Below are 21,908 nucleotides of genomic sequence, written 5' to 3'. Positions count from 1 at the left end.
AGCTTATATTTTATACTTTTTCTAAACATGGAATTTGTCAAATACTATTCATATAATATTTCATGTAGATATTTATGACAAACTAGGTGACTATATGTGGTCATGATATAAATAGTATTAGACAAACTCAATGTTTAGAGAATATAGTGTAATGAACTTGGTGGTGAGGTTTACTTGTTAGTCTTAGGGGTATTTTAAGGGGAACTTCTAGGTTTATGGGGAGGGTTAATTCTGTAATTTCAAGAGCTATCGTGAAACTTGTGCTTACCTTGACTACTCACCTATGTGGACATTAGGTCAAGTTGAGCAAGTCTATAAGTACTTGAATTTTTCTACCTCTTACAAAAGCATAATACCCATTCTTTATTTATCAAGTATTTTGGATGGATTAAAAGACAATGGACATTATTTTTTTCTTTTCTAGTAAATGAGGTTTTAAGTGCAACCCCGACATTATGACCAGGGACTATCCGAGTTGACTTTGAAGCTACCATTACAGATGAATTGGTGAAAGAGTTGACATAAATTAGATTGTGAAGTAGAATAGTTGTGGTGGCGTAACAAATAGGATTTGGTGAATTTTCATAGAAAATAGCGAGAATCAGAGGATGATTCCCACAAACGATTTCACTATTTATGTAAAGAATAGAAGATCGATGACATGTAAACGTGATGGATTTTTGTTACCTTTGTCAATATTTTTATTATAAATTATTTTTGTTTATTTAGATAATATTTCTATTATGAATTTAAGTTTAGTTGGAAACCACATAACAAGATAATAAAATAAATGAATAACTTTTTCTTAAAAAATAATTTAAATATAAAAAAATGAAATTTAATATACTATAAAATAAAAAATAACCAAAAAAATAAGTTTAAGCAAAATGAAAGTTAATATAATATAAAAATGAAATTTAATAGAATATAAAATAAATTTAAAATTTAAAAAGTAATATTATTTTTAAAAATGTTAGAATATTAATTATTTTTATAAAAAATTACATATATAGTTTTATCATTTATTTAAAATATATAACATATTTATATATGGCATATATAACATATATAATAAATTACTTATTTGCTTGTGTTTTTTTATTTTAAAAAATAGAATTATTTATTTAATAGTGTCAATGAGTTGTTATAATAAATTACTTATTTGCTTGTGCATCAAACAAGTCCTAAAGTTATTGGTGTTCATTTTATTTTGCATTACTATTATACTCTCCCTTTCCACTCCAAATTCAAAAGAAATAGAAAATAAGACATGTATTATAACTTAAAATACTTTTACATCAATGTTAATGAAATTTTTTAAAATATGGTTATAAATATTCTAAACTTAAGAAGAAGAATAAATTAAAAAATAAAGTTTTAAGATATATTTACTTATTGATGGAATGATATTCTAAAAGAGAATATTATATTTAATATAATACTATAAATAATGGACGGTGAGATTATCTTAGTTTTTGTGGAAAACCTTCAGAATTTTTTGAAAAATATTAGTGTTGTGTATAAACTATTTTAACATTATTTTTAACCAATGTAATATTTTTTGATGTAGCAGAACAACAACAAATATATTAAAAGAAAATGTTCTAACAATAATTCATAGATTGAACTACTATATAATCCTTATATCATAGAGTTAACTTATATGGTAATATATGAGTTTTTTATTGAATGTTATTGTTAAATTATTTTATATGACTACATAAACAAAACACATGAATATTACAAGGGATATATTGTTGTTGGTAATTTTTTCCATACACGTATGCAACCCAATTATTGACCCTTTTTTGTTAAAAATAATTATTGATTATCCATAATTAATGATAAATATTGACAGCCACTGTTTGAAAAATATATTTTATAAACTTTTATGTATTTAATAAATTAAAAAATTAAATTGATTACTTTTTAACAAATAATTTTTATACAAAATATTTAAAGAGTGTTTTTAGGCTACTGTTCAACAAAATCATGTTAACACATCATATATTTATAAGAAATAGTCATGCTCGATAAAAAAAATAAGTAATTAATATGTATAAAAAATGAAATTAATAAAATTTATAATCTTTGTTAAGACATCAATAATTTTCATATTTAAAAAATTGTTAAAAATAAATAAATCTAATTTGATAGGAATTGTAAACTATAACATATTAAGTTCGGTTCTTATTGATTAAAAAAATTAAAAGCAATGAAAAGTTTGATATTTAAAAAAATGAAATAATTCTCATTATTTAACAAAAATAATTAGCTCTTTAGTAATGGATTATTATTAAAATAAAAAATAATTAAATAAAAATAAATAAAATCATTAAAATTATTACTAAATGGTTAAAATGAAATTTTTTGCTTTTATCTTTCTAATTTTTAATAAACCTATCGACTTAAAAAGAACATCTAATACACAGACATCAATCAAAGCCGTATGCATTATGATTCCTACTTAACATTATTATTATTTTTAAAAAAAATGTAAAAAAGTAAAAATAAATAAATAACTAATTTTAAAAGTAAATGGCTAAAATAAAATTTTTTGCTTTTGTTTTTCTAGTTTTTAATAAACCTATCGAATTAATATCTAATACACAGACATCAATTTTCTTTAATGAAGAAGTCAGTTATACTCATATTTTAATATCAAGTGGTTCCATGCTCATTAATGAAGAAGTTAGTTATACTCATATTTTAATATCATGAGCACTCTCATGGAGAGTATAATTTTCTTTATTATCTTTCATGTTTCACTTTAAAACTTGAATGTTCTCGAATGTTCTTCATTTTTTTGGATAGTCCTTCAATCCTTATCCACTGCAGCATCATTGATTGCAATCAATTTTCTTTGTTCTTCTCAGTTGTAAATGTATTCATCTTGATTTCATCGTCTTCTATCAATAATGGAGCTAAGAGTTGTTCAACTTTAAATTTTTCAGTCTCAAATCGATTCAGTGTTCTATGTTCATGTATGTGACAATATGAATTTTGTAACGGTCACGCAAAAACATAATGGTAACAATTATGCAGTATGGAGCAGGTCTATACGTAGAACTTTTGATGCTAAGAACAAATTACCAGTTATTTATGGCTCCAATAAATTTTGAATATTTTAATCAAGAATTATCGGAGAGGGGGTGGAGATGGAACCACTTGATACATTATTGACTCATAAATTGTGTTTCTAATTCTATAGTCAAACCATAATATTTCATGAAAATTCAATAGATGTGTGGAATGATTTTAAGGAAAGATTTTCTAAGATTGATCAAGTTTGTGTTTCTACGCTTACATTTTCAACTTAATAGCCTCAAACAAGGATCAAAATTTATTCTTGAGTACTTAATTGAAATGAAGACTATTTGGGGTGAGATAATTGCATATCAGCCAATTTCATTATGTACTTTCTCTCACCCTGCAAATGCAAAGTAGTGAGATCTGCAAGAAATTACATTCTTAAGGACTAAGTCATTCAGTGTCGCACTTGTCTAAATGATCAATTTTATGTTGTAAGGACACAAGTATTGTTGATGGAACCATTACCATCAATAATGAAGTTTATTCACTAATAGCTCAAGAAGAGAGAGATGTTATTCCTACAATAGTCATTGATGAATCCAACATACTAGTCAATGCTTATGATGTAAATATGGGTTATGGTCGAGGCATGTGTTTCAATCATGGAGGTAATGGTAAGAATAGTTTGAGGTATTTCACTTATTGTGATAGATATGGTCACACTATTGAGTTTTTCTATCAAAAACATGGCCATCAACATGTGAACAAACCCACCTCGTCTATAAATGCATCTAGCAACAATATACAAGGCTCTCAGAATATAATTGTTATGCATGGTATAAGCCACCAAGATCGTTTACTTTCTTGTCTTACTCGGGAGAAATAAGATTGGTTTGTATGCTTTCTCCAACAAGCAAATTTGATGTCTCCTGATAAACATGAAGTTGGTTCATGTTCTAATCAACTTACCACGTCTCTTTCTCCTCATTGATGTCTTCCACCAAATGGGTCAACTGCGTCAGGTACTCCTATTGTCATTTCTTGTTTTGTAAGTAGCAATTCAAAATTTTGATTGCTTAATTATGGAGCAAACGGTCTCATTTATTCTTCTAAACAATTTTTTGAGTCATTTTATCACATTAGGCCCATTCAAGCCCATTTACCAAATGGTAAATCGGTCCAAATGCATTCTGTTAGTAATGTTCAAGCTTCCTCTACTTTATGAATCACTAATGTTTTATATCTAAAAGAGTTTAGACTAAATCTTATATTTGTATCAAAATTGTGTCAATCTTTAGCATAAACAGTCAAATTCACTAATGAGCATTGTTGCATACAATAAATAAAGTTCTTGAAGGTGATTGGTTTGGAAAATCATGTAAATGGAGTGTATTAACCAAACATAGAGGATAAACTCACAAACCATGTCAACCTCACATCCTTATAAAGACTCAAAAATGATAACACCTTAAACACGTCTTAGTGTAATTTTTCAATTTCTATGACATCCCTTTGGAATTTTAGGTTAAGCCACTTATCTAGCCATAGAATGTCTCATATGTCACATTTGTATTCATGTATTACACATTAAAATAATTCTTTTTGACATATGTCAGTTTACTAAACAAAAGAAAATTCATTTTAAAGTTAGTACTTCACATACAACAACAACAACCAAGTCTTATTCCACTAAGTGGGTCTCTACATGGATCAACTTCGGCCATAATGTTCTATCCAAGACCATTATTTCATCTAAATTGTTAATCTTGATATCTTTCTTAGTAACTTCTCTTATAGTTTTCCTAGGTCATCCTCTACCTTTAACTATTTGACTCTTGTCCATCTGATCTACTTTCCTTACCACAAAATTTATAGGTACTCTCACTACATGTCCAACACTCTCTTTAATATTGTCATTTCTAATCTTATCGTGTCTAGTTTTACCATAAATTCAAAGAAACATCCTCATCTCTACTACACTTACTTTATTCTCGTGTTTATTTTTAAGCATCCAACATTTTGTCTCGTACAACATTAAACGTCCAACATTTTCTCTTCAACTTGAGCGTTTATGTCCCATAAAATACCTAAGGCCCTCCTCAATTGAAAACCACTCAACTTGAATTTGGTGGTTTACATCCCTTCAATATAAAAATTTCATCATTGTTGATATTGATCATACAATTATCACCGTTGAAACACCTACCATATTTGAGCAAACCAATCATGCCACAACTAAGCATTCAAATCCCATTCATTTCATAAAACACTCAACAAGAAACAAACATCCTTCGTCATATATCAAATATTATATATGCAGTTCATTTAATTATGGAACAAACCTATTATCCTCGGGTATGAATTATCCCATATCAAACTATGTCTTATTCAAATATGTCTCCTTCATAGAATTATTTTTCCATGTCCATATACACCCTACATGAACCAAAGACATATGATGAGGTGAGAAAATTTGAGTGTTAGAATCAAGCTTTTCAATTTGAGTTACCAGCTCTTAAAAGAAAAGGCATGTGATAGCTTATTGACTCACCACCCAACATCAAACCAATTGGTTTCATATGGATATACAAAATAAAATTACATGTTAATGGCTTAGTGAAAATATTCAAATCTCGATTGGTGGAAAAGGGCTACAAACAAAATGAGGGAAATGGATTACTTGGACACATACTCACTTGTGTCAAAGTTAACCACTATCAGACTTGGCATTGCTCTTGCAACCATCAATAAATTGGTTCATCCATCAATTAGATGTAAATGATGCTTTCTTACATGTAAAATCACAAGATATTTACATGAATAACCCATCATGCATTATTTCCTCTAAACTCAATCAAGCGTGTAAGATCATTAAATCATCATATGACCTCAAGCAAGCCAAAAGTAAATGGTACGAAAGGCTCACGTCCTAACTCTTTAAACATAAATTTCATCTATCCAACTCTAATCATTTACCTTTCTTGTACTTTATGTTGATGACACCATGATTGCATGTAATTCATCAAATGAGTTCGACAACATCAAAAAAATACTCCAACACACAATCCAAATACGTAATTTAGGACAAATGAAATACTTCCTAGGTTTTGTAGTGGCTCATTCTAAACATGAAATCACTATATGTCAGAGAAAATATTGCCTAGCTTTGATCAGATGGTTGGTTACTCGAATGAAAAACTATTACAACCCCTACAAATCCAACCAACAAATTACTAAATGATATAAGTCATGCTTTCACATATGTTCCTCGATATAGGTGCCTCATTAGAAGGATGCTTTACCTCACTACCACAAGACCCGATATCACATTCATCACACACCAGTTAAGTTAGTTTCTCGCATATCCCACTATCATTCATGAAAAATATTCCACTAGAACATTAAAATACTTAAAAGGATGTCTTGATATAGGTATATTCTTCCTTAGAGACTCATCACTGCAACTCATTGGTTTCTCAGATAATGATTAGGTTGGTTGTAGGGAAACTCGAAGGTCCACCTCTGACCAATGTTTCTTCCTTCACAAGTCACTCATTTCATGGCTCATAAAGAAATAACTAATTCTTTCTAGATCATCCTCTGAGGATGAATATCTTGCTCTTGGTACAATAACATGTGAAATGAAATGGCTAGTTTATCTTCTTCAAGACATCCAAATTTCATGTGTTTAAACCACTTGTTTTATATTGTAAAAATATTAGCGTCATTCATATTTCATACAATCTCATTTTTCATGAAAGAACCAAGCATTTAGAGGTTTGTTGACATATAGTTTGAGAGAAATTGCAAGTTGGTGTGTTTAAACTCTTTCCAGTCCCAACCAAAGATCAACTCGTCGACTTCTTCACGAAACGTCTTCTTCCACAACCATTTCATCTGCTACTATCCAAGTTGGGGATGATCAATATCTATCCTCCAACTTGTGAGGGGATATTACACAATAACACTAAAAATTCTATCATTATATATACAAGTTAGTTAAAATATAATAACTAACTTATTAATTAAGTTAGTTAAGTAATTATAGTTAGTTATAGTTGGTTAAAGCTTATGATTGCATGCTTAGGCTACATCATAACTAACATAGATGTCATATACTACTATATAAGCAAAGTTGTACATTCATAATAATTAATGAAGAAGTTAATTTTATTCAAATTAACCACCTATTTTAATAAAATCATAAGACAAAGTATAAATTCATCAATACAACGAATGCATTGTCTTCAATCAAGTGAAGTACTAAGAGAATTACTCAAAATATACAGCTTGGACAAAGCTAAAGCCAACTCTACTCTGATGGGTACTTCCTTCAATTTGGATAAGGATGAAAGGAGGAAAGCCAGTTGAAGAAAGCAGGTACCGAGTTATGATCAATTCTCTCCTTAATCTCATAGCATCTCATCTTGATATCATTTTTTATGTGTGTCTTTGAGTCCATTTTCAAGCATTCCTGAAAAAATTATATCTCACTGCGGTAAACCGCATTATGAGACATCTCATTGGCACACCACTAATAGATTTAGGTACTCCCAAAGGGACAAATTATGTCTTAGTCGGGTACGTTGACTCTGATTTTGATGGGTGTAAATTAGATCGAAAAACTACCAGTTGTACGTGTCACTGACTTAGTAAATAAATTGTCCTCTAGCATAGCAAGAAACAAGCAAGTGTAGAAATTTCCACAGCTGAGTCAAAATACATTGTTGTGGATAGTTGTTGGGCTCAAATTATCTAGATGAAACATCACCTAAGTGATTATGAAGCTAATCTTGGTCCTATCTTGATAAAATGCAACAACACTAGTTCCATAAACCTCAGGAAAAATCTAGTACTTCACTCTTGGACTAAACACATTGAGGTTAGGCACCATTTCATACGAGATAATGTCATAAAATAGGATTGTGTGATTAAGCATGTGTCTTCATTTAGTCAACTCACAAATATTTGTATCAAGCCTCTTCCTAATGAAAATTTCTTTTCCATAAGAACTAAATTAGAAATATTGAATGAATCATGCATAGACTAATATTTTCTAAATGCATTTCATCTTCTTTTTCTTCTTCCCTTTCTCTATATGGTATACATGATCTATGTGCTACCTAATAAAAATATCTTTTTCATAAGAACTGGACTTGGAATGTTAAATCAATCATGCTTGGTCTAATATTTCTAAATTCCTCTTCTCCTTCTTCTTCTTCCCTTTACCTATATGACAAACATGGTCTATGTTGCCTTGTGTTTATTTTATATCCTTTTGATAATGCCAAAGGGAAAAAAGTATACTCTCAAGGGGAGTAGGGTATACTCTCTATATTTGTCAATGGGAATTTAACTACTTCAAACCATTGATGTCGTTTTCTTGTTTATCCACCTCTCTGAGAGATATGTTTCCATCATCAAAAGGGGGAGAATATGGAGTAATTTTCTTACAGTTACAATCATATGCAAATATTAGTAGCAATTGATCCTGGAAGGTTTTGATGTTGACAACACCTAATGTCAAGCAGAGTTCGACAAAGTCATTGAAGATATTTGATCAAGCAACCTAGGGTGATGGTATCTATCAAAGAAGCCATATCAAGCCTCATCAGATAAAGAAGTCAAGTCCCACATGAAGTGTTGAATCCATGGTGAATCTAGGAAGGGATCTTGAAGCTTCAATGTTGTAAAAGAGAGGAAGTGTAAAAGCTCGTATGCTCATGTTTCTTAGTGATCAGTGTATTGTAAAAGTATAAGAGTGTCTCCTAAGATACTAAGAAAACTCTCTAACACACACTAAAATGTTTTGAAGTCTCCCTGCTTTAATATCACCAAAAATGTTTTACACAAGTAACTAGTTTGTTACTAGCTCTAATCTTTTAGGAGTGTGTTTATACAAGATAATTGACTAGCATATTAGGGCTAATCATTTATCTATTTTGTAATATCTCGTAATTGATTAAGAGGGCTTCTAATCGATTAGTGATGACGAATTTGAAAACCTTTCACATTTAGACTACATAATTGATTAAACCTATCTCATAATCAATTATGAGCATTCAAAACCCAATGGATAATTTTCCTTTTTAAGCTATATTTTTTCCCATATAAAGGAGGTTTTTCCTCATTTGAACACACCAAAATTCGGATTTCAACTATCATTTTCTTATTCCGTCTCTTTTCTTCTTCTATATTCGTTACTAAAGTTGCCTTAGCGTATTGGGAGAGAAAAATACTCCAGATACTTTTTTATTGTATTGGTGAAATTGGGCTTTATTTTTTTCATCAAGAATGTGGTTCTCTTCTTTGATATATTTGGTTCTTGAGATTGTTCTAATAAGACCTCTGTTTGGTTATTGAGATTGTTATAGTAAAATCTCTATTTAGTTCTAGAGATTAGTTGGTAAAATATTTGTTTGTTATGTTAGCTCAACCGTCAAAGTTTCATTTGGTTCGAGGATCTGTCTGTGTAAAATGTCCCATCTTTGTACGTAATAAGATTCGTGGGCATATCCATAAAAGCTCAATACATGATTTTAATAGAACCTTGTTGGAGCACAAGATGAAGATGAAAGAAGAGAGAAAAGAGAGAGAAAATGGTTATAACAAACTCTCAAAAGTGGAAGAAAAATTATGTTATTCTATTATATTGAAAAACGATTACAAGAGTTACTTAAATACATAACTCAAACTGTCGCGTCAGCAAAACAACAAAATCTAAAACTCATAAGCTAAGCTAGATTATGAGTAGGCAAATTCTATGCTACACTGAGTAAGGTTTCTGAAGCATGTAGCTTTTGAACAATACACCTTTTGAAACAACTTCTAACTACTGCTTCTGACTAAAACTCTCAAAAGCTTCTGACTAATACATGATTTTGAATAATTAATTACTTTTGCACCATCCCTTAATTCATATAAAGCTAATTAAAATCTACAACATTAATTCCATCTCTCAAGTGGACAAAATGTCCAGTCTTGGTAGCTCTATTCATAACATCTACAAGTTGCTTCTGGGTGCTACAATGAATAACTTCTACCACTCCATTCTGAACTTGATTTTGTAGAAAATGAAACTTCATGTTAATATGCTTGCTTCTTCCATGAAGAACTGGATTATTGGCAAGGCTTATGGCTGATTTGTTGTCAATCATCAGCTTCACAAGCTTGTGCTCTTATTGATCTAATGATTATGCACCAAATTCATAAGCCAAATAGCATGACACACAAACAAAACACCTACAATGTACCCAACTTCACAGGTTGACAATGCAACCACTGGTTTCTTCTTGGAGCACCAAGAGATAGGACCTTCCAAATACTTAAAAAAATATCTAGAAGTACTTCTTATGTCAACTCTATCTCCACACCAATAAGAATCTCAATATCACATCAGTTATGATTCATACTTAGCACCAAAAGGGAATAACACATCATACTTAAGAGTCCCCTTAACATACCTCGGAATCCTGAAGGTATCTTGGTAATGTGACTACTTTAGTTTGTTTATAAACCTATTTACCATTCCAACTGCATAACATACGCCATGTCTGGTGTTATAGATATGTCTCAATGAGCCAACCATTTGTTTACAATTTGTAGCATCTACGTCATCACCCTCAACATTAGAATCCAACTTGTGCTTCGTTTCAGCAGGTGTGATTGCAGTATTGCAGTTTGTCAACTCGAATCTCTTCAAACGTTCAAGTTCATACTTCAACTGATGCAAAATGATACCCTTCTCAGAGTATAAAATCTCCATCCCTATAAAACATACCATATTTCCCAGATCAATCATCTCAAACTCATTCATTAGCACTTTCTTGAACTTCATTATCTAATATGAGCAACTTCATGTCAACAATATGTCATCAACATAGAGGCGCACTAGAATCATATTACCTTCAGAAGTATTCTGAACACAAATACTATACTCCATCTCACACTTTCTAAATCCTTAGAGCTTGAAAAATGAATCAATTTTTAGATTTCAAGCTCTAGGAGCTTGTTTAAGTCCATATAATGCTTTATGTAACCTGCACACCATCCCTTCTTGATTCTTTTTCATAAATCCAGAAGGTTGTGACACGTATATCTCTTCTTGCAATGGACCGTTCAAAAAGGCAAATTTCACATACAAATGTATTAGAGACCAATTCCTATTTGCAGTTATAGCAATCATTAATCTGATTGTTACATGTCAATCTATATGCATAAACATTTCAAAGTAACCTAACACATATTTCTGTAAAAATCCTATTGCCACTAACCTTGCTTTGTGTTTTCCAATTTATCCATCTAGATTTTGTTTCACCTTGAAAACCCATCTGACATTGATGGCTTTCTTGTTCTTTGGAAGCTCAGCCAACTCCTAAGTCTTGTTTCTTTCTATAGCCTCAAGTTCTACTTCCATGGCCTCCAGTCATACTTTCTTCTTGAGCACTTCTTCAACACTAACTGGTTTAGAGTCTACTAACATGGCACACTGAATAACTTCCCCTTTAAAGTCTATCTTAGTATCTTGCAACATGTCAAACTTTGCAAATCTATTATATCTAACGATTCCTTTATGGTCTGGTTTCAGAAGTTGGACCATCTTCACAAGCTTCACCTTCATAGGCATGGCCATCGTCAGAGGTTGAATTACCATGAGATTCAAGAGTACCATCAGAATCTGAATCATCATCAGATTCACCTTTTGAGTTTTCTTCAGCTTCTGAGTTACTATCAGACTCTGACTCGTCTTCAGACTCAGAATTATCACCAGACTTTGACTCATCTTTATAGTCATAAATCTCTTAATAAGTTAACTCAAGTGCTAACATTACACCAGAGTTGGATTGAGACTCGTTCCAATCTCATGCTTCTGATTCTTTCAGAATAACATCTCTGCTGAGTTCCACCTTATTAGTTATTGGACCATAAAGCTTATATGCACTTTCCAGTAGCACATGGAATATGTTTATAACAAACATAACCAAATACCCTGAAATGACTCACACTTTACTTATCACCAGTCCGCTTCTCAAAAGGAACAGTTTCCTTCAACTTCTTTGTTGGACATCTGTTGAACACATATACTGTAGTAGCAATAACTTCTCCCCACAAGGTGTGAGGCAGCTTCTTCTCCTTCAGCATGCTCATTTTCATATCAAGCAAAGCTTTATTTCTTCTTTCAACAAGATCATTATGTTGAGGATTGTATGGAGCAGTCACCTTATGCTCAATTCCATTCTCCTCACAGAACTTTATGAACTATGTAGAGTTATACTCACCTCCACCACCAATTCTGAGAACTTTCAGCTTCTGACCACTTTGTTTTTCAGCATTCACCTTGAACTTCTGAAACTCATCAAACACCTCATGCTTAAATAGGATGAGTGATACCCATGTCATTCTTATGAACTCATCCACAAACGACAAAAAATATTTGTTTACTCCAAGTGAAGGTACTTCAAATGGTCCAAAAACATAAAAATGTACTACTCACAAAACATGTTTTTCTCTTGAGGCTACTTCTGATGCAAATGGAAATCTAGGTTGCTTGCCTTTCATGCATATCACACATGACTTCTCAGGCTTCATAATCTTGGGAATGCCATATACCGACTGTCGCATCCGCGAAAAACAACCGGCGAGCTAAAAAAACAAAACACACACAGAGCCGCCACTGCGCGTTATTTATCCCAAGATAGGGAAAGGAAACGCTCAGAGAAACCTGGAAAGGAAATGGTCTCGCGACCAAAGAGAAAGGGTAAGGGAGTCGGTTACGCAAGGGGAAGGTATTAGCACCCCTCACGTCCGTCGTACTCGACGGGATCCACGTTCTAAAATAAAGAATAGGTTGCTAAAACATCACACACACACACAGGGAAACGCAGGTGGGGTTAAGAGAAGGGAGCTCGATAGGACATCGCATCCTACACACACAGGGAAACGCAGGTGGGGTTAAGAGAAGGGAGCTCGATAGGACATCGCATCCTATGCCTACATATCTTGTCTGGAACAAGAATCAGAGCCACTGTAGTTCGGCTTACGCACGCCAAACAACACAAAACGCACAAACAGATGGCAAACATGGAGCCCGACAACCACTTGATGGAATTACGTCAGCATCCGAACCAAAACACGCAAAAGGGGCAAACGTGGAGCCCGACAGCCAATCACTGGGCTTACGTCGGCATCCGAACCAAACACGCAATCAGATAACAAGTAAACGCACGCAAAAAAGAAAAAGGTTGCCCGGAGTGGTCTCGCACGACCACCTGCCTACATACCTTGTCTGGAACAAGGATCAGGGCGATGTAGTTCCCCCTGAAGGGACTGAATTACTAGCCAGAAACTAGGGGAAGACACACTTCCAGGGAGCTGGACTCGAGCCTAGTGTTGTCATGCATCGTTACCCTAAGTTCAGTTTTCTATCCTACTTGCATAAGCAAATTACTCCTATCCAGGAAAGAAGCAAGCATACAAGCATACAAAAATAATTCAAGCATACATCAAATGAGAACAAGCATCTCAAACAGATATCCACATAGCACGCACTATAACCAAACAAGTGGGCTCACACAATAGGTTTGACTGCCTCAGCAAGTCATCTGTACGGGCTGTGTTTGCTCTTAACCTTGCCATTACGAGGCTAAGGTGAAGCAGATGAAAAGGTGAAGTGAGGATCAGACCTCACAGCTCTTATCCCTGACCAGGGAGAGCTTCAGACAAAGGAGCGTGGGTCCAGAATGGAGGGACCCTTCTATGCTCAATGACTCTGACTCGATTGTGCGACAGCACAGATCTTGGGTTTGTGCCCCAATGCATCAACACACAGCCGTGTGAGCAGAGGGACGACACACAGAATAGTGGGGGATAGATTGCATATCCCTATCTTCCACCAATTGCCTTGATTAAGGACTTTACCTGCTTAGGCACAATATTAAACAATCGCAAACATCGCCTCTTAAGGAGGACTTCAGACAGTTTGCCCGGTCAAATAACAGACCGGGTCTCCAGACTACATGAAGTTAGGAAGTTATACCTCAATGCAAGTTGCTTAAGCAAAGCAAAGCAAAAGTTCACAAGGAACTGAGCAACTAAAAGTACCTGGAAACAGTCAAACACAGTTAGTACTCAGACAGACAAAAATAAACAGCAAGTATTAATCAGTCAGACTATACAAACTAATGCACAACAAAGGCAAGCTATGAGCTCAAGCCCAAACTTCACAACCTACAAAACAAAGTTATGTTAGTGTACAAACATCAAACAACATCAATTGAATTGACTTGGATCATTCTCCATAAGCATTGCACCTTTTCATCCTGAAAACTCAATCAAATGTTAGAAACTAGACCACTAGGCCAAGCCTAGGGTCCAAAGGCAAGAAAAATTCCTAAACAGCAAGGGATATCCAACCAAAGTCAAATTAATGTCAAAAAAAAGCCAACACAATTAGTCCCATGTCCATATCATTCATCATGTTCCTTTTATGCACAAAACAAATCAAACTAGTTCAAATGGAACACCAAACATCCAAACAGAACTATTGCATTCAATTCCATATCAAAACAATTCCAAAAATCCTCAAATAATTTACACCTAAACAGGACATAATCAAGGTCTAGCATGTCAAATTTTAGCTTAATTGGACAAAGGAAACCATGTCAATGAAAATCAACAAAAACAGACACAATTACATGCTCCAAATCACAACATCAACACATGCATTCACTTCAAAAATTCATAAGTCCATGAAAACAATAAAGAAATGAATGAGACTAAAACAGGGATGTCATACCATGTGTCTACAACAATCATACCAAATTTCATGTTCATTCAATACCATATGAGCATTTCACATCCAAATTACAAACATGTACCACATGGACTTGCATATTTGACCAACAGAGATGAAAAATAGCAATCAAATTGAAAATGCCACATAAAATTCCACAAAAATTCACATAGCATCTTAACATGTTAATGAACATCCATGCAAAATTTCATTCCATTCTAACAAACCTAAATCATTCAGATAAATCCAGCAAGTTGACATAATGAGGTGTGACACAAATTGTCACACCTAGGTTCCAAAATTCATAACTCAAACACCAGGAATCCAAAATTTTTTAAATTTACATGTAAATCACCATTAGCCAGTCCACAATCATCACAAAAATTTTCAAGCATTTCTTTGTAAACATGAGAATTTCACAATGGATATGGTAGAATGTATCAAATTTACATACATGTGAAAACATCCCTAGGTCAAACTAAATATTCACCATGCACAACTTCCAAAAATAAGTCAACAAAATTCTAGAGTCAAAAAGGAAGTCAACAAAAAAATCCACATATTTTTCTGATTTTTTATTAATTTTTTATGAATTTTCTAAAGTGATTATGATTTTTTAAGAATTTTTATGAATTAATATAATTAAGTGAATTTTACAGTGGCATAGTCGTAATTAACATGAACAGTACTGCGGTAAACTCCTTATTCAAATTTTCAAACAGGATTATGGATCAAACACTCTACATTTCCAGAAAACCATCGTCTTCAACCCAGGCACACCAAGAACACGAAGAACACGAACTTCCACCAAAATCAACAAATGAACATCCGTTGGAACCGTCTCTTAACGTAGAATCCAAATATCAACCTAATTTTGTCCAATTCTTCCTATGTTTTCTAAATCGATGGAGTTAGGGTTTGGTATCGTATCTTAAATTCCAGATTACGTGAGCTATAGTTATCAATTTCACAAACCAATCACATCATCACAATCTACGTTCTTCAGTCTACACAACGCATACCAGCAATCAAAGGATCATGACATTCGAATTTTCGATTACCTGGAATGGCAGCGGAGATGTGATGTTCTTCGCGCGTTTTAGCTTCAAACAGATGGAGTAGAAGCTTGTGGAAGGTGAGTAGAATGCTTGAATTCAGTTGATGTTGCTCCTAGTGCTCGAAACTTTGATTCACCATCGATGCATTCAAACTGGACAGTCGTGTATTAGAGCTTGATTGATGATGAAAACCAAAAACAGATGGAATAGATGATGAGAGGAAGTGGCAACAAGAAGAACTTCGAAAATTGAGCAAGAATTGGGGAAGATCTTGTCAATTTTTGGTTTTGGTGTTCTTGAGAATTTGAGAGAATGTGATGAGTTTTTGGATCTGATTTGGTGAAATGTGAATTCTGTTATGATTTGATGATGATTAACAATATATACTCAAGCTTAATCCATGTTTAATCATGCTAATTAATCAAATGCCAAGTGATTACCAAAAATGTCATTTTCACACCAAGGGGCAAAATTGTATTTTCACATGCCAGCTCATGACAGCTCATGGACAGCTCACACACTCTCAAAATGACATGTGTGAGCTGTTGCAACTTGGCTTATACTCATTGGATGTGTATTTTGGAAATTCCACATGTGATGGCTATGTATTCAATTATTCAAGTTCATTTCAAAAGCCATTTTCCAAACCATGAAGCCTTAGCATATTATGATGATTCCAACAACTTTCAAATGCCATTTATGAAGTGTTGCAAAAATCCCCACTCAAAAATTCCAATTATTTCACAAGTTGGACAATTTTGCCCCTGGTTCATTTAACTGTCCAGTTGAAATTTGACTTTTTGCATTGACCATTTTTGGGAAAATCCAATTATGCACCATGAAATTACATGTCAAATGGAGTTTGTGCATATAAAGAACTTCCAATTTGGATGCTCCATGTGGAAGTTATGGCCTCCCGATTATGGGTCATTTTTGAAATTCACTGAGCCATATCTTGACAACCATTCATGGGATTTTCAAGTTCTTGGACTTTTTGGAAAGGTGAAAACAAGATCTACAACTTTCATGTTGAACAAATTTCCATTTGAAGCTCCCTTGGACATTTTATTTTGAGGTCAACAACTTTCCATTTTTGGAAACTTCAATTACAAGTCACTTTCTATTTTTGGCAGTTTTTGTCCTGACTTGATTTTCTTCATCCTTAAGCTTTGAGATGTCAAATAACACTTGTCCCAACATGAATGAAGTGTATCCAACTCATTTCCACCTCCAAATCCATCAAACCATGTACAGTTGACCACAGTTGACTTTTTCAACTGATAGATGAATTTGGCAATGCATAGATCAATCTGAGCCCCAATCTTCAACTGAAATGGCTCAAGGGTGAAACCCTAGCCTCAATTATCTCCATATAATCATATTATGAACCCCATAGCCATCATAAACCCCATCTCCTGACTATGCCCTGACTGGCCCAATGCAACTGATTAGGGTTGACCAGTGGTCAAAACCCTAATCTCAAGGAATGAGCTTCAACCTCCTGATAAAATCAAACCATGATGATGATGATGTATCACTTCAATCAAGATGAAGATCAATATCCTTTGAGAATCACAAAACCCTAATTCACAGCCCAATCCTCAGATGGCCAATGATCAATCAAATGAACCCTAGGCTTGCACTTTGATTTTCTCATCCTCTGATCAAGACTTGAGAGGATAACTTGCACAATGTAACCACATGATATGCAATATGCAATGCCTAATGACCTAAAAATGTATGCCATATGATAATGCTAGTCCCAAGAGAAGAGGGCAAATTTTGAGGTGTTACAGCTGCCCCTATTCAATCCACTGTGAACCTGTCGATACGAATAGCCTCGGCTTTCGGATGATCAGGATGAAGAGTGATTGAATACCAAGAACAGACGAATAATTTGCACTCTGATGGGATAATAATTAACAACGCCTGTCAGCATCGGCGAAGAAACAAACTCTGAAAAACGTCGATCTGGATACCAAAATAAATGGTAACTCAGGGATAACCATGGCCTGATCACCACACATCCACTCGGGATTATCATCTCTTCCTTTTTTATGCTTTTCTTGAACCCCGAATTTTTTTTCTTTCGCGCAAATGATCCCAGATCACTGCATTTGAACCCCGAAATCTTCTTTCTTTGTGATAACTCCGCTGGCAATCGTCGGAAATAACACCAATCACCACTCTGATGGCGACATATCAAAGGGTACATCTTTAACCAGACACTGACAGATGACCGGGGAGAAACTCGATGTTTACAGGCATCGAACGATGATGTTTTACAGGACACCAAAGAAAACTCGACCAAACATTAAACAATGACTGGGAGAAAACTCGATGTTTACAGGCATCGGACAATGATGTTTACAGGCATCAAACAATGATGTTGACAGGACATCGAACAATGATGTTGACAGGACATCGAACTATGATGTTTACAGGCATCAAACTATGATGTTTACAGGCATCAAACAATGATGTGGACAGGCATCAAATAAGGATGTTTACAGGCATCAAACAATGATGTTTACAGGCATCACACAATGATGTTTACAGGCATCAAACAATGATGTTGACAGGACATCGAACTATGATGTTTACAGGCATCAAACAATGATCGACCAGACATTAAACAATGACTGGGAAATAACTTGACGTTGACTGGACATCGAATGATGATGTTGACTGACACCAAAGAAAACTCGACCAGACACTTACTGATGACTGGGAAATACTGCTGCTCACAATGCTGAACTCCTCGGAGTATCGTCTTCACTATCCGGCAAAACCAAATCCCAAGCGGTAACCACGGCTTGAATCGCGCTGATCGCGTAACGTCCTTTGATGTTATTTCCATCTCTGTCCGACGGAAACATTTCCTCCAATATCGCACTACTGGGGAACATTGCTGATCTGACGTCATGATGCTAAACTCCACAGAGTAACATCTTCGCTTTCTGGCACAACCACCTCTCAAACGGTAACCACGGCTTGAGACTAGCTATATGCTTGCAATATGATGCATGATTGATTTTTTCTGCGTAATGCTCCAAAATTATGGAAATGCTACGCGCTTTAGTATTTTTCTATGCAACATGCTATGCTATTTTTACATGATGAATGCATAAAAAGTATCCCTCTCAAGGACTCTTCTGAAGAGCTCGAGACACTCTGCTGAGGAACTCGACATTGCTCCAACTCCACCCTGCTGGGGAATAGTACTGCTGCTGGGAATAAGCCACCCTTGCTGGGGAAAACCTCCTTTGCACCCAATCCGCTCGGGAATTTGCTGGGGATAAGCACCACCAACACTCTGTGGGGATACAGTCTTTTGACTTGCTGGGGATATACATCCATCTCTGCTTCGGGAACCCTCACAGATACCTGACGACTTCACTGGGGAAATGCTCACAGATACTCTGCTGGGAAACAACAACCTCCAGGACTGACGACTGGGGAAGCATTCGATCTGAAACCCGCTGGGGATAACCATCCTGACCCTGCTAGGGGAAATGAATACTACTCCGCTGGGGACAACCCATGCTATCCATAGGTAGAATCAACTCAGCTGGGCATGCAAAAATCCGTCCGCTACGGGAACTTGTCCAATCCACTGGTAGGATGAACATTGCTGGAGATATATTTCACTGAAACCCGCTCCACTCGGGGAGTAGCCACCTTCAGACCTGGCTGCTGAAGAAACACCACTTTAAACCTGCCGGGGACAATCATCTCGACTCGGCTAAGGGAACCATAGACCTTGGATCTGCTGGGAAATTGGTCCCATGATTCTGCTTGGGGATTTCGCTGGGGAAATGGGAAAAGTTGGTACAGAACACCTGTCGACTCATCGAACCAGGGTATCCACCTCCCAATCTCGTATCGGCTTTCCACTATTGAGAATTCCCAGACTCGTCTGGACCTTTTCTGCTCCATCATCTTGTATTCCCAATCGCTCCGCGCTCGACGGAAACGTACTCCTGGGATTTATACAGACTTTCAATTTTCCGACTTTGAAGAGTCTTCTTGATTAGTTTCAAGGGTCGTCGGACGTCTCGTCGTTTCTCCGTCCCTTCTTCATGCACTCGTCCCTGGTTGGACCCTGCGGGGAATTACATACTTCCAAGTCTTCCGACTTTGAAGAGTCTTCTTGGTTAATATCCAGGACCGTCGTACGTCTCAACGTCTCTTCTTCGTCATCCCTTCATATTCATCCCTGAGCGAACTTTCTGGGGATTTGTTACCAAGCTTCCACATCACAACCTGCAAGTGAGTGAAGAATATCTAACAGTTCCTGCAAAACAGATCGTTAGATAAAACCGTGCCCCAGGCGTGTCAAGATTTCAACACTTGAGTCACTCAACCTTCCAAATAAGATTTCCAGCTTTCAATCTTATAAACATGCATTGGAAGGGACCTGTATGTCTTAAAATGCAAAATTCTTTATCAAAAAATATCTGGATGTTTTTGCAATCAAAGCGGTAATGAAAAACAAAAACCAAATTATTTGATTGAATATGCATTTTATTGATTGGAAAAAAATGTGGCTCAAATGAGCAATACAAAGGAAACAATTCCTGAAAAGAGGTAATTGCGCACAAAAGGAAAAATCTATCCTAATGGCAATGTGAAACCCGTGATCTCATCGAGTTCCAACTCGGTTACACCCCATATGTCCTCAGACTCTCCACGCTTTCTGCCTTCTGAACAAGACGTTTCTGATTGATCCCCACCGGGTATTATCCATGAAGCTTTAACCAAAGCGCAAACGATCATGCTAGACGCAGTTGTCCGTTTCAATCCCTCTTTTGCCTGGACCGCCCTTCCGGGTTTTCAGTCCACCGGGATACCCCTTTTTGCCCAAGTCGCCTTTTCAGGTTTTCGACTTGCCGGGTGTACATTTTTCATTTTATCCCTAATTTTTGCCCGAACCTTTCTTTCTGTTTTTGGTTCGCCGGGATGCCCATTTTTGCCTGGACTATTTTATTCTTTTCGTCCAGCGGGTCAATTTACACGAAGTATTTTTTAACTGCGTCCGCATTCAAAGGGGATGGAAAATCCTCGCCATCCATGGTCGTTAGCAACAAGACTCCACCAGAGAAAACCTTCTTGACCACGAATGGACCTTCATAATTCGGTGTCCATTTGCCCCTTCGATCGTTTAGAGGAGGAAGGATCCTTTTCAGCACCATATCACCTACGTGATACACCCGAGGTCGCACCTCCTTGTCAAAGGCCCGCTTCATCCTTTGCTGGTATAACTGCCCATGACAGATGGCTGCTAGCCTCTTTTCTTCTATCATGCTCTCTTCATACCGGGTCCTTACCCATTCGGCCTCTTGCAACTTGACATCCATCAGGACTCTCAAAGAGGAAATCTGAACCTCCACAACTAATACAGCCTCCCTTCCATACACCAATGAGAAAGGATTTGCCCCAGTAGATGTACACACCGACGATCAATACCCAGGATGCGGTCTTCGTACTCAGCCACCATGGTTGGTGTATTCAAATGTCATCCGGGCAACAAAAGCTTATTCACCTTAACCTCCCCATCAGACATCAAAATCCGTTCGGATTTGGGGTCAGGCCCCTCCTCCGGGATCGGTTACTCTCAATCTTTCGATTAGAGCACCTCGAGATGTCCTCATCAGGGAATCCAAACTTCATCGGTTGACAATCCTCAATGGGTTGTTGGGCAATGTAATCAGACAATACACCCCTTGATTGCTTTCTGAGAGTGTCACAAATCAGTCAACATTCTTTCGCCTTTTCACAACCCGTCCGGTCAATGTTGGATTCTCAAACCCATACTTGATCGGATCCATCTTGAAAATCCACAAAGTGGTATGAACCAGCATATACTGTCTCAGTCGGCGAGCAGCCTATGCCAAAGTACAGCAAGTTCCCCGAGCAGTGAATGCATTGTTTCACAGTCGGTAAACTTTTTGCTAAGGTAAATTGCATGCTCTTTTCGACAAGACTAGTCATGCTGACCCAATACACCTCGCAGACCCCTCGAA

The sequence above is a fragment of the Lathyrus oleraceus genome, chromosome 1 (genome assembly GCF_024323335.1).
Source record: "Lathyrus oleraceus cultivar Zhongwan6 chromosome 1, CAAS_Psat_ZW6_1.0, whole genome shotgun sequence".
In the NCBI taxonomy this organism is placed as follows: Eukaryota; Viridiplantae; Streptophyta; class Magnoliopsida; order Fabales; family Fabaceae; genus Lathyrus; species Lathyrus oleraceus.
This window is presented reverse-complemented; position numbering follows the sequence as displayed.